Source organism: Diospyros lotus, chromosome 3, assembly GCF_014633365.1.
Source record: "Diospyros lotus cultivar Yz01 chromosome 3, ASM1463336v1, whole genome shotgun sequence".
Lineage (NCBI taxonomy): Eukaryota > Viridiplantae > Streptophyta > Magnoliopsida > Ericales > Ebenaceae > Diospyros > Diospyros lotus.
Genome location: NC_068340.1, coordinates 29,380,367 through 29,394,735, shown reverse-complemented (window position 1 = coordinate 29,394,735; position 14,369 = coordinate 29,380,367). Strand labels below are relative to the sequence as shown.

The 14,369-nt window shown below is 42.2% G+C and overlaps 1 protein-coding gene across 2 annotated transcripts in view; it reads right to left on the bottom strand.

The window, feature by feature from the left end:
* Nucleotides 1–5,434, bottom strand: part of LOC127796663 (retrovirus-related Pol polyprotein from transposon RE1) — a 30,153-nt gene extending 24,719 nt beyond the window's left edge. For both annotated transcript variants that reach the window (XM_052328924.1, XM_052328923.1), the window contains exon 1: nucleotides 5,044–5,434. The gene's annotated coding sequence lies outside the window, so the exon portion shown is untranslated. The remainder of the gene's footprint in view (nucleotides 1–5,043) is intronic.
* Nucleotides 5,435–14,369: the final 8,935 nt, after the last annotated feature.

Genomic DNA, 14,369 nt, shown 5'->3' with positions numbered 1-14,369 from the left:
CTGTTATGAACCCTAGGTTCATGACAATAAACTATGTCTTCACTTAGAAAACATAGATATTAACTATGATAAGGAAGATAAAGCCCTTGTATTATTGCATTCTTTGCCAAGAACATATGAAACCTTTGTTAATATATTCAAACATGGCAGGAAAAAATTATCCCTAGAAGATGTTTTCGGGGCATTGAACTCTAAGGAGTTACAACAGAAATTAGAAGGAAAAGGGTCAGCCAGGGATGTCCCAAACTGCTAGAAGTAGGACTGAAAAGAGAGTTTAAATCTAGGGGGAAGTCTAGGTCCAAGTCTAAGAATGGTAAGAAACAGATTAAATGTTATCACTGCCATGAAGAAGGTCATATTAAGAAATTCTGCCCTAAGAGAAAGAAAGAATTTAAAGAAAAATCAAATTCTGAAACTTCATCCTCCCTATGTGAGTATGACTATGATAGTGTAGATGCATTGGTTGCATCTTGCTTAGAAGATAAGGACTTGTGGGTTTTAGACTCAGGTTGTCCTTTTCACATGACATCCCATAGAGAATGGTTTTAAAACTATAAAGATATAGGTGGTGGAAAGGTGATGTTAGGGGACAACCATGAGTGTATTATAAAAGGGATAGGAGGCATAAAATTAAGGATGCATGATGGTTTGGTAAAGATTTAAAATCTGTTAGGTATGTTCCAGATTTAAAAAGGAACTTAATATCCCTAGGAGAATTGGATAAGAGTGGTCATTCCTATAAAGGGCATGGTGGAGTTTCAAGGGTATCAAAGGGAGCCCTTATATGCATGAAAGCTGCCCTTCACAATGGGATATATGTGCTGCAAGCAACCACTTTAAGTGGTGATGCAGCTATAGGTGAAAATAAAACCTATGATCAAACAAAGTTGTGGCACTATAGGATGGCTCACATAAGTGAGCAAGGCCTTAAAGAACTGTCCAAAGAAGGTATCCTAGGGGTTGGAAATTTAATAGATTTGGACCAATGCGAGACATGTATTTTTGGTAAGTCTTCTAAGGTAAAATTCCCTAAGAAAGCAAACCACATATCTAAAGCCCCTCTAGAATATCTTCATTCAGATTTCTGGGGCCCTAGTCAATCTTTAACACATGGTGGGGCAAGGTATTTTTTGTTAATCATAGATGACTTCTCTAGGATGGTTTGGGTGTATGTAATAAAATCAAAAGATGGAACTTTTGAAACATTTAAAACCTGGAAAACCTTAATAGATAATCAAAAAGGTATGAAAATCAAGATCATTAGGACAGATAATGGAATTGAGTTTTGTAACAAAGAATTTGCCCAAATGTGTAAAGAAAATGGCATCCTTAGGCATTTAACAGTCCTGGGAAACCCTAAACAAAATGGCCTAGCTGAGAGAATGAATAGGACCCTTTTAGAAAGGGTGAGATGCATGTTAATCCATGCTAAGTTATGCAAATCATTTTGGGGAGAAGCTATTACAATAGCTGCCTATGTAATTAATAGGTCACTGCAATAGGGTTTAAAACACCCTATGAAGTATGAAATGTCCATAAGCCAAGCTTAGAGCATCTAAGGGTATATGGTTGCATTGCTTATACACATGTTAAGCAAGGCAAATTGGAGCCTAGAGCCAAAAGATGTCTATTTATAGGTTATCCAACTGGGGTTAAGGGATATAAGTTATGGACCCTGGAAGAAGGATTGCCAAGGACTTTGGTAAGTAGGGATGTGACTTTCAGTGAGGATTCTTTCTTAAAGGATGATAAGGTAGATTTTCAAAAGGATAGGAAAGGAAAAAGCGAGGCTGTTGAGATGGAACAGCAAGGCCAGGATGCTGCCATGGATAATCCCATGGATTTGGCAGCAAATCAGCACACTGACAGTGCTGATTTTCCTATGTCTATGGACCAGCAAGTTGCTGATCCTGATTCCCCTACCTTAGATGGTTTTCAGCAAAGTGGCAGTGATGATCCCTCAAGTTCTGAACCTTTAGGTTCAGATAGTTCCCCTAGTGTAGGAAGGTACAATGTGGCAAGGGATAGGCAAAGGAGGGAGGTTAGACCTCCTATAAGGTATGGGCATTCTGATTTAGTCTCCTATGCACTGTTAAGTGCAGAAGAGACAGCTGGAGATGAACCTCTTTCATATGAAGAGGCTATGAATCAAAGGATTCCATGTTATGGTTAGATGCCATGAAATTAGAAATGGAATCTCTAAATAAGAATAAGACTTGGGTTTTGGTTGATAGACCCTTAGGTAAAAGGGGATTCACCCAAGTTGTTGGGGTCGATTTTAATGAGGTTTTCTCACCGGTAGTGAGGCATACCTCGATTACAATCTTGCTTGCTATGATTGCCCATTTGGACTTAAGCCTAGAGCAAATGGATGTGATAATTGCATTCCTTTATGGTGAGTTAGAAGAGGATATTCTAATGGACCAACCTAAGGGATTTGAGGTTAGGGGTAAAAAGGAGCAAATATGCTTGCTTAAAAAGTCTTTATATGGACTTAAGCAATCTCCTAGACAGTGGTATAAAAAATTTGATACATTCATGATCAACCAAGACTTCAAGAGAAGTGCCATTGATTGTTGTGTCTATGTTAAGCATATTTCATCTAAAATCTCTATCCATCTCCTTCTTTAGGTGGATGACATGCTGATTGTTAGTCAATCAGATGAGGAAATTCATAGGTTAAAGCTGCAATTAAAATTAGCTTTTGAGATGAAGGAGCCAGGGGAAGCTAGGAAAATTTTAGGGATTAAAATAGTAAAGAATAGACAATAGAGGTTAATCCAACTATTCCAAAAGGCATACAACAACAACAACAACAATATATCCAGCCTTTATCCCGCTATGTGGGGTCAGCTACATGAATTCTAGACATTTGTTGCTGTCGGCTTATCGTCCACGGAGACTTTGCCGAGTTTGAACGCAAAAGGGAGATGGGTACGATTTGCACTTCGTTATCTCAGGTATGGATGATCTGAACCTCAAATTTTAGGATTAGAAAATGAATGTCAAACTCTCGAAATCAACTTGAGTTCTCGTCTTGATTGATCGGATGTCTGAAACGGAAGTAACATTGTGAGTAGATCATTTCTTTTTTTTTTCCCTCAAAATTTGGTGAATTTTTAGGTCTAGGGTTCGATTTTGCAAGCAATGTGAGTGTGTTGCATCTGGCTTGCCTTGCTTCAGGATCATGTGACTGCACTTTCCCTAAACAGTGAGAATTCTGTGTGAAAGGTGTTACATTCTTGGACACTGGAACGATTATTCTGGCATCCGAATAGCGATCGAATTTGAACTTCTAAAATGGTTTGTCATAGCCTTTTTATGGAGCCTGACGTAACTTTATGTTCCGAGTTTAACTGTTTGATTGTTGTGATGGAGCACTGTTTGATAGCCATATATATGTGCATTTTTTAATTTTTTAACAATTCTAATGTACAGTGCCAAGTGGATAATGGGAGTAGAACTGGGGCGTTTGGTTAGTGCCACATATGATTCTAAAAGAGTATCCATGTATGCCAATATACCCTAATCAGATGTCGACACCTTTTTTTTTAAGCAAGCATATATATATATATATATATATATAGAGAGAGAGAGAGAGAGAGATCAAAACTCAAGGGAGCAAAATCGTACATAGAATGACGGACAAGTCTAGTGTACCTAGGATTTGGATTGGAAATTGGGAGAATGAAGGGGGAATTTAGCAGAAGAATAGGGAGAATCAGAAGAACAAGAAGTGAGGGAGGGAGAGAGAGATTTTGGAGGAGGGAAATCAGAAATATTCAAATGTATTGATTGATGGCCATGAATTATGATGGATCAGTCTTATATACTGATCCAGATAGCAGTGATTTGACACCAATAGGGCTGCCAAATATTCAAACCAATTATAACTAAAGGTTGTTGCCTTCTAGATACAACTACAACTACTTCTAAGTAGAATTGATTTAATCCATACAAATAGCAAATACAAACAAAGAAATACATCTATTATCTATTATTTCTATACCCTTGGGTCCTGACATTCCTCCCACCTTAAAACATTTATTGTCCCCGAGAAATGCCACCCCTCCACCACTTCCAATATGCTTTTTCCTTCTCTTCAATAGCTTGAATGGTGCAATCATGAAAAACTTCTGTAAGTCTAACACATTGTCCATAGCTCTATTGGACTCATCGGCTAAAAGAAAACCCGAAGCAACCACTCGCTGGTTGTCGTAGTGAGCGGAATTTCTGGCTCCTTTAGCTCTTTTCCTCTGCCGAAACCTCGATAGAGATCTATTTGTTAAAGCCATCTTTCTGTCATCTCCAAAGTATTTTACTTAACTGGTACACAATACCATAACCTTCCCTGAAAAATTGAATTGTCCATCTCATGCAAGATCTTGTGTCCAGTCCAGCCGTAAAACTTGTTTCCGTTCTTTTCTATAGTTGTCTTTCGATTACAAGTTGTCCCCATACTTCTTATCAAGTCCACACCCTCAAAACATTGGAAGATATGTCGGCTGGGGACATACCTCCAAACATACCATTTCCAGCAATAGTAAGGGACTCAAATTTCCTTGCCCTTCCTGTCCAGTTATACTGAATGCATAGGAAATGATGAGAAAGTTCCACAGGTTCTTCAATGGCTGAAACCAGGCCTCCATCACTACCTTCATTCCAAACATGATTTAACTAGCACTCTGTGTGAACAGTATAGTCACATAACTAGCAGTCCTAACACAATTTTGTATAAAACTAACATATGTATATTTAAAATATTAATTCCAAAATGAAATGGTCTTAGAGCACTCGATGGATATTTTACAGAGCAGCATGGAGGGGACTTTTGTTTCGGCTTTTAATCACGTCAAAGTTCAACTTCGGAAGACCTCCAACGAAGTTCTGGGTTTGCACAAATAGACCCACAATTCTTCAAAACGTATATGAAGGCCCACCTTGCCGTCAGTTTTTTTTTTTCCTCTTTCTCTCCAAACGAAAATACATTTTTATGTAAATACAAAATTAGAATCAAAATAAATGTATATACAAAAAACTTACCAGTCTTTGCAGAGGCGGAGGCGGACGGGCGGACGACGACGGAAGATGGAGGCGGAGGCGGAGGGGCGGACAACGACCCGCGGCAGATCTCGAGGCGGCGACGACCACCGAAGACCGAAGGCGGAGGCGCTGCGACCGGCGGCAGATCTTGACGCTGCAACGACGGCCGAAGACGGAGGCGGAGGCGGAGGGGCGGACGACGACCCGCGGCAGGTCTCGAGGCGGCGGCGACCACCGAAGACGGAGGCGGAGGGGCCGACCACCGAAGACCGAAGGCGGAGGCGGAGGCGCTGCGACCGGCGGCAGATCTCGAGGCTGCAACGATGGCCGAAGACGGAGGCGGAGGGGCAGACGGCGGGAGTTCAGAGAGTGAGAGAGAGAGAGGGGGGGGGGGGGGGGGGGGGGAAGAGTTCAGAGGGCGTTCGCAAATCTGAAATGACAATTGGTGGGGGTGGGGGGCGGATGGGGATTTCAGATTTGGCATTTTCATTTTTTAAAATATATAGTTATTAAATTAAAAATAAAATAATTTATAAAAATAATATTAATAATTATTTAATTGGTAAAAATAAAATAATTTAATATTATAATAAATGATAAAATTATTTAAATTATGACATTGTCATAATTATAATAGCTTAATCCCTTCTTTTCCTTTTTCTTCCTTCTCCCTTTTTCTCTATGCCTTCTCTACACACACGAACAACTCGTGCGCCAGCCGCCACACTGCCGGTCGCTGCCTTTGTCGGCCGTCTCCCGAGCCTTCGACAATCGGCTCCATGACCCTTAATCCTGTTGCCGTCGCCGCGCGTTGTTAAATCTAGACTAATTGACGACCACCTTCTAAATCGCAGCCGCTGCCGTTGACCCAGGCTGTCGCCGCTACTCAAATCGGCGTCACCATCGGCCGTTATCACCAGATCGGGTCGCTGCCACTCAAATCCAACCCTCCATCGGTTGTCGCCTACTCAAGCCCCCACTGCCACTGCCTACAGCTACAGCTGCCACCTTTACCAGTAGTCAGCCACACCGCGCCAATGCCACCATCAGTTGCTCCATGCTACAGCGCAACCACCACGCCCCTAGTCGTTGCTCTGCCAGCCCCCAGATCCGGCCATGCCGTCACTACCCATTGCTACCAGATCTAAATCAGATCTGGTTCGACCAATTAGATCTGACCCGACCCGACCTAACTAAATCCAACCTATTTGACCCATACTCGATCAGTCCAAATCCAATTAGATCTAACCCATACCTGATTCGTCCAGATCCAACTAGATATGACTCATACTAGATTTGTTTAGATCTAGCCAGTACCCGGATCCATCATGCTAAGACCCCAGTCTTAATACGATACCTGCATAGTCTTGAATGAACAATGTCCCCCATGATATTTCTTTGCCCTTTACTTCAGCCATAAGGAATGAACTACTCATTTTGCTGCCATCCATAGAGTTTTTAGTGTTAGAAATACCTCCATCCTTTTAGCCCAGCTTCTGGTAAAGGACAGGTTCGGGGCAGCCGTTACATTCACTATTGAAGCTTTAGCTTGACTTCAAGATCCTGTTTACGGCTGTGTGTCCCACATTCTTACCCTCTAACAACAGGTTAGTTGATGATGCAATAGCCGATCACCTTATTTTGTCTTTTCTAGCGTGCCTGCAATGGAGACGGGGACTTACTCCCCTGGTCAATCTCCGATGATTAAGTCAGATATCCTCTATTCAAGAAAATCCAGTAAAATTACTTATGCTCTAATCATCAAAAGGTCATTCAATCCCTTACCTTTACCCTCCCCTCTTCTTTTATCCTTGCGTTGAGATCAGGATTCTGGGTAGAGATCTTCGGGATCTTTATCCCACTTTTCTTGGGATCTTATCATAAGGATTCCATAATAGTCGCCTTCTCCGAGAAGTTCAGGATAGCTTTCTCCTTCCGTCATTATCGACGAGAGGGTCTTAGGGACTTCCTTACCGAGCATCCTGCCAACTGGCGTGGTAGCCCATATCTGCCACGTGTCCTTTGAGATTCAAACAAGACCGCATCTGCGAAATACCCTTAAAGCGCAACAAGTGGCTTGACTACCATTGGACGCCTTCTCCGGACATAAGAGTAATTATGGACCTGAGGGTATTTTCCTCATCATTAGTGATTTGCGAGCTTATTTAGCTTTATTACAAGAATTTGCAAACCCTTCTGCATATCCTCAATGTGTTCCAAATTGATCTCACCCATAACCTAATCCAAATCCTATTCCAGAACCTGATCTGAACGTTGCCAATATTTCTGGACCCATCTCACATGGATCATTACTCGTGGATGATCCAAACCCAATCAGGAGCTCTGAATATCCCATCACCTCTGAAAATGCCTCACTTCCTAGTTTTCCATATGCTACTTCTCTATTTTATCCCGCCAATACTAGCAGTAGCCAGTGCCCACTCTGAGACGACATCGATGAGCTTGGACCCATCGTGTTCGGCAATCATCGTCAGTAGTATCGGCAACATTTCAAGCGATCAACAGGGGTGAATTAGTTTCTATGGTTTGACTTCTCCTTTTTTTTTTTTTTTGTAATTGTAATTGTATTACCTCATGGTTTGATCTCTTATAAATATATTAAACACATGGAATGAATATCATGTTTGGGTACTTTAATATCTATGATCTATATATATTGTGTAACACTCATTGTAATACTCCCTAACATTATTCTCAATCGCACGTCAATCATAAAATATCTCAGCCTCTTGCAGCTATTTAATAAGGGATACAAATTCTTTAATTATCATCTCATTCAAAGCTTAGGCCCGAATCTATATTTTGACCGTAAACTTTTTTGTTTCTTCCCGAAACTACTGAAGAGTTGTTTTACACACTAAATATGAACCTACTTGGGGTTCCGTTGACTTCCTGAAAATTTCCTACGACAATTCGATTTTTCAGCCTAAATCATAACTATATTTTAACTGTACCAAAACTCATTTCTAATCTGATTTCTTTTAGTGCCATAAATCACATCTCGAGATGTTCGTCAATAACATATCATTTTTATTAAACATCTTAACTCTAAGGCAATCCCTCCAGTCAATTCGATCATTCACAACTGTACCAAAAATTACATTATAGCCCTAATCTTCTAAAAATTTCATTTTCACCCCAAGATAAATTACTCTTGAGCCCTTTGTAAATTCTCGGATATTACAAGGTGCAGAGAGGAAATGAAGAGGAAGAAGAAGGAGAAGAAGAAAGAAGAAAGAATAAAGAATAAAGAAAAAAAGGAAAAGAAAAAAAAATATAGATTTTTTTTTTGAATTTCACTGAGACAACATAGAGATAGCCAGCTTGTACAACAAATTAACATCACTAAGACAACAAGATCAAGAAAAGAGATTCATTTTGATTTTCACTTTCACCCATATCTGTATTCTACCATGGATTGATAAACATAAATCAGACAAACAAATCCAATTCAAACTTTTTGACTTGGGATGATTGGTGGGTTATTGGACCGTTCGGACCCAATCTCGGCTCTCTCCTTAGGCCTAATCTCGACCCTCTCCTCAAGCCCAATCTTTGTTCTCTCTCTGGACCCAGCCTCGGCCTAGCGCTAGCCTACCACAGCATCATTATGATCCCCACTGGGTATCCACGCGGTCGCCTCAGATCCCACCCTCATTAATGACAGATCTCATCCACATTAATGAAGATCTGGTAGCCACCATGCTACCACCTGGGAACCTCCACTAGCGTCGGATAGCCAGTCCCATCACCTGCAAATGCAGAACACATGCATATAGGAGGACGTCTCATCCTCTTATATCAGCCAACTCTTCTTAGAGTCAAGGTATGTTTTGACCTCTGATTTTATTGATACATTGCTTTCTCCTAATTCTTTTACTCACTGGAGCGTTAGCGTGCTTGTAGGTGCCAGCCACCCCCCGGACGGATCTATCGTCAGAGCCTACTCCCTACCGTTGTGACCTTGCCTCTGATCGTCCTCTTTTGGTTAGGAAGGAACATTTGGCGCCCACCGTGGGGCTCAATAAAACTTACCTACGGTAATCTCGGTTGTCATCGCGGGTGTTTCTTCTTGACCAAAAGATGACGATCGGAGGCGGGGTGCGGGCTCCGGCGATGGGTCCGTCCGGGGGGCGGCTGGCACCTGCAAGCACTTTGATGGTCGAGTGAGTAAGAGAGTAAGGAGATGGAGTGTATCAGTAGGTCAGAGATCAGAACATACATTAACTCTGAAGAGAGCGGATTGATATAGAAAGATGAGATGTCCTCTTGCATGCATGCATTGTGCGTTTGTAAGTGATATGACTAGTTATCCGACGCCGGTGAAGGTTCCCAGGTGGTAGCATGGTGGCGACGGGAGCCTCATTAATGTGGATGTGATCCACCATTAATGAGGACAGGATCTGAGGCTGCCGCGTGGACATCCAATGAAAGTCATAATGATGCCGTGGCAGGCTGGCGCTGGGCCAAGGCTTGGTCTAGAGAGATGACCAAGATTAGGCTTAAGAGGAGGGTCGAGATTGGGCTTAAGGAGAGGGTCGAGATTGGGCTCAGAAGGCTGATGAACAAAGTATTTGCCAAACAGATTAGATTAGCCAGAACATCGAAGTCTATGTGGACGACATGATGGCAAAAACTTCAGAAAAACATGACCATTGCTCGGACCTAACTTTGATTGCCTCCGGCATCACAACATGAGGCTTTGTTGTGTCATATTTTTTGGTATATGAGAAAATGTGTTTGATGCAAAACCTATCTTTGGAAAATCGTAAGTTCATATATGATGTTTCAAAACCAAGTATGTATGTTTCGAAACACTGTTCTTATCTTTGTGAAAATCATAAGTTCATATATGATGTTTCGCAACCAAGTATATATGTTTCGAAACACTATTCTTATCTTTGTGAAAATCATAAGTTCATATATGATGTTTCGAAACCAAGTATGTATGTTTCGAAACACTGTTCTTATATGTTTCTATATATGTTTCGAAATGCACTTTGAAACCTATACAAAGTGCATGGACGTATATCTCGGCGAGGTCTTCGACATGATCCGGATATTATTCTATCAAGACGTGTCAACTAAGGGTTGCCTTAATTCGCCTAAGTATAGTCGTTCACGACATACTGGACACATATTGATTATTGATTATTACGTCTATCGTTAATGAACTATTTCAAGCTTGCTAATCTGTGAGCTAAGAACTCTTTGGGATTTACCTTAACTTATGTTCGGAAGATCCATTCTCAATTTATATTTTTTAAGGTTTCTTCCAAGTTATACTTTCGAACTTATCTTGATATACAAGAGCTTATTAGATCTCGTGTTAAAGTCAAGTCATGAAGATCGGTTGAAGTTATATTATGAAGACTGGTTCAAGTATTATCTCGTTAAGTCTTATTTAAACTTTGAGTCTGATTGGCTTGAGTTCGTTGTAGAATTAAAACAAGAGACACGAGTTCAAAAATATTCAATTTCATTAACAAAGATGCTTGTGTTACAAAGTAAAAAGAAAACAAAACTTAACTAGGGGGAGCTTCAGTTGGCTAAACCTCGACATTAACAGATGGCGGGACGACCATCAAGGTGGAGGCCTCGGCATCCTTAGCAGCATCAGTCACAAACTGTTTTACCTCTTCGATGGCCTCATCACTGAAGAATCAGAAGTCCATTTCTGGATGCTTCAACCACAAGGTGTAGAGGAATCCCGAGTAGGTGTCGAATATGGCTTCTTCGCGTGCTTAGTCTATCCGGGCTTCCACACCTGCCTTAATCTTATCAATGGTCATGTTCGTCATCTGCTCATATTTTTCGGCCTAGTCCTTGGCCAACTTATGCTCGTTCTTCGCCTTTTTTAGCTCCTCCTTGGCCTTATTTAGTTCGCCGGTGAACTTGGAGTTGGCAGACTCCCACATGTTCTTCTCTCGGTGGAGCTCCTTGTCTAGATCTTTATTTCTTTGATATGCCTCTCAGCTACATCTCGAAGCCCTTGATCTTCCGTTGGGCTTCATGGAGCTCGGCGAGCTGGGACTTTTTCTCCTCCTCGAGCTTATCTATCTCGCCCTTGAAGGACACGTTCACCACTTGGAGTTGTCCCTCAAAATCCTGCTGCTACCCTTTAAGCTTCATGGCAACAAGGGAGGCCTGTAAAACAAAAAGAGTTAGCTCGAGAAAAGGCAAAATCAGGAAGTCAAGGAATGAAGGCGTAACTTACCACGAAGCTATGGCGAGCCGCACCCAAGAGTGTGGGCATGGAGTCTAAGAGGGCATTGAAGTAGACCCCTCCAACCATGGCTTCCAGGGCTACCTCCTTCTTGAGGACTCTAGCCCTCTTGCTCCTGTCATCCTCCCATTGCTGTTATTGATCGGGTCCTCTTTTTGATCCCGTAGCGGGAGCGTTCTGGGCCTCCCTCGTGACCTCTTTCCCTTGAGCTCGACTTAACCCCCGGTCATGAGGAACAAGAGCTCGTTGCTTCTATCGCGGTTGGGATCGTTGTTGTTGTTGCGACTGTTGTTGTTGTTGCTGTTAGTGATGCTTTTGTTGCTACTGTTGTTGCTGTTGTTGAGGTCGTGGCCGTGGTTGTGGCTGTTCCAACCTCCCGCCCCGCAAGCTGGAGCTCGGAGTCGCGGATGAAGTAGCACCCGACCTAGCACTAGACTTCTTCGACATTTCAAGACTCGCCCTTACCATCTCTGTAGTTTGACTTTCTCCCCCTCTATTGCTGCCAGCTTCAGCGATCTCGAATGTGGACAGAACAACTTTTGCACCTCGAACCCTAATGGACTCATCACTCGCGATCTCAACCTGGAGGGGGCAAGCTGGTGTTCCCTAAGCAGTTCATATATAATCTCGAAGTCTTCTGAACCTAATCCCACAGCAACAAGCAGGTCGAGAACTTTAATCTCTTTGACCGACAAGCTTGGCCTTCCGCTTCCAAAGTCTGCACAACAAGACGAGAATATCAACAATAATGGAATAAAATGAAAGAACCTGTGCGAGCATGTGTGCCTTTACTTAGGGTCAGTGCGAAGATGAAGCTTCTGAGTGATAGAAGAGAAGGGCAAGAAACAAAAAACCAATGGGACTTATAGTCGCCCACATTGGACTTCCCCTTGGCCCTGCCTTGGGGAAGAATGGCCTTATAAGGTGAAGGATGAGCTGCCAAGTAATACAGCTCGTCCTTGGTATTTTTGAAGGAAAAAAAAAGAATTTGATGAGTTTCGGAGATGGGGGGAGAAGGTCGTTCCTAAGGAATAGGATAGCTAAGAAAGTAAGTTGAGCATATGAGTTTGGGGTTAATTGGAATGGAGCGAGCTTAAGCTCATTCAAGAGGTTAAGGAAATATGGGTTGATTGGAAACCTAAACCCAGACTCGAGATGCTGGGGGCTAATGGCTATAAAGCAGGTTTGAGGGTAGGCCGCGTGCCAACTAGGAGAAGGGACCATTACTCAGCAATCTTTCAGGAGACGGAACTCCCGGGCACAAGTTCCCACCTCGTGGAACTTGGCCTTAGAAGGGAGTTGCCTAAAGATCTCTTGCCTTTGGCTTTCTTCAGTGACCTTCCCACTAACAGACGGGGCAGTTTCCGAAGATGTCCTTTTTGCGACCTTCGCAACTCGCGAACCCGCTCTCCTAGGGTTATGCATCTCTATCACGAGGCAGTCTTCAGAGTTCGAGGTATCGTCCTCTCCTATGATGCGGTTGCAGCGCTTTTGACCTAAGTTCCCTTTAACAGAATCGGACATCTACAAAGAAAGGAAAAACAGTCAGGTCGCGGACCAAACCTCGAAGAATTGAAGAAACCCTAAAAGATACTCCCTATTCAAAAGGTCGTGCGCTTTGCAACGAGGTTCGCCTAAGGCGGAGGTGCTGAGACTACAAGCCCGGTACTCCATGGAAGACTAATCTTAAGGTCATTAAGCTCGAAGTCTTGAAGAATACCTAACAAACCAATTCAAATCTGTGCCCCATAAAATGGAGGTGACACCGACAGAATCAGGGAGACCAAAGGACCATCGACAGTTAACCGACGATGGACGGTCTGGCGAAAGAAAAGAACAATTTTTTTTTTGCAAGAACCTTACCTATCGCTGAATCTCTTGCCGGTGCAAGAGCTTGGAGCAGGCTTCGGGAATAAATAAGGGAATGAGCAACTGAAGTCAGAAAAGCTTTGTCATAGAGAAAGCTTCGGAGACAAAGGAAGCATGGGCAAAGAAAAATTTTAAAGTAGCATGAAGAGAAAAAAAATAAGGCCCTTTGGCTATTTATACGCCCAGCTCAAGCGATCCCAGCCGTTGAATCAAAACGGCTTATGGCATGTCCCACATCCATCGGTTTCACGATGGTTTGTGGGCCCTGCGGTAGTAATCATAGGCTATAATAGGGGAACGTGCACATTAAATGCGCCTCAGACAAAACGTGCAGCATGAAATGGTGTGAATTGGAGCAATTTGGCAAAAGTCTGAAAGGTGGATTCACAACTGTAATGGTTGGCATGCATTAGTTCCCAGTTCGAAGATCGCACTACGAGCTGAGGGGCTTATGTTATGGGTATTTCTTGCATTACTTCTTACGGGCTAGGATTGACCTAGCAGGCCAGCCCAATCGCCTGAAGCCCAATAGGCCCAAGGCTGAGCTCGCCAGAACAAGATCTTACCTCGCTGAAACCCAAGCTCAAACCGCCCAACCAAGTGAGCTCTCATCTATGCTTCTAACTCGCTGGCCTAACCATTCAGTTCGCATAACAACATTACTTTTGAATAATCAGAGGCAGGGATCCACCTACTTTATCTGATGCAAACCAGATCCCTAGTAATATGGAGTCCACTTCCGATTTTATAGAATTAATAAGGACATCCTGCCCCCATGATGTCGTCTACTCACTTTTGTATTTTATGCAATTGTAAACACCCATTACTATAAATATGGGTCGAAAATAATTATACAAAAGGAGGAACAACAAGAATAATACACTGTTATTCTGCCGGAAAAATCAGAGAGTAGTCGTGGAATAGGCATCATTCTGGCCGAATCACGTAAAAACTTCTCATCTACTATTCCGTTCCTTATCCTTGCGTTTTAGCTTATTTTCTCATTGCGGGCTTACGAATCACAGTCGGTTAATTCTGAACGTCGACAAATACTTTATCCAAAAGTAATGAATACACATTATTTTCGGATAAAATATTTTTATTATATCTTATTTTAAAAGGTCTAAATAATCCACTGATTGGTTAATTAATGATAAAAATATCATACATTTATCATTAATCAATCAAATTATTCAAATACATCTCGTTT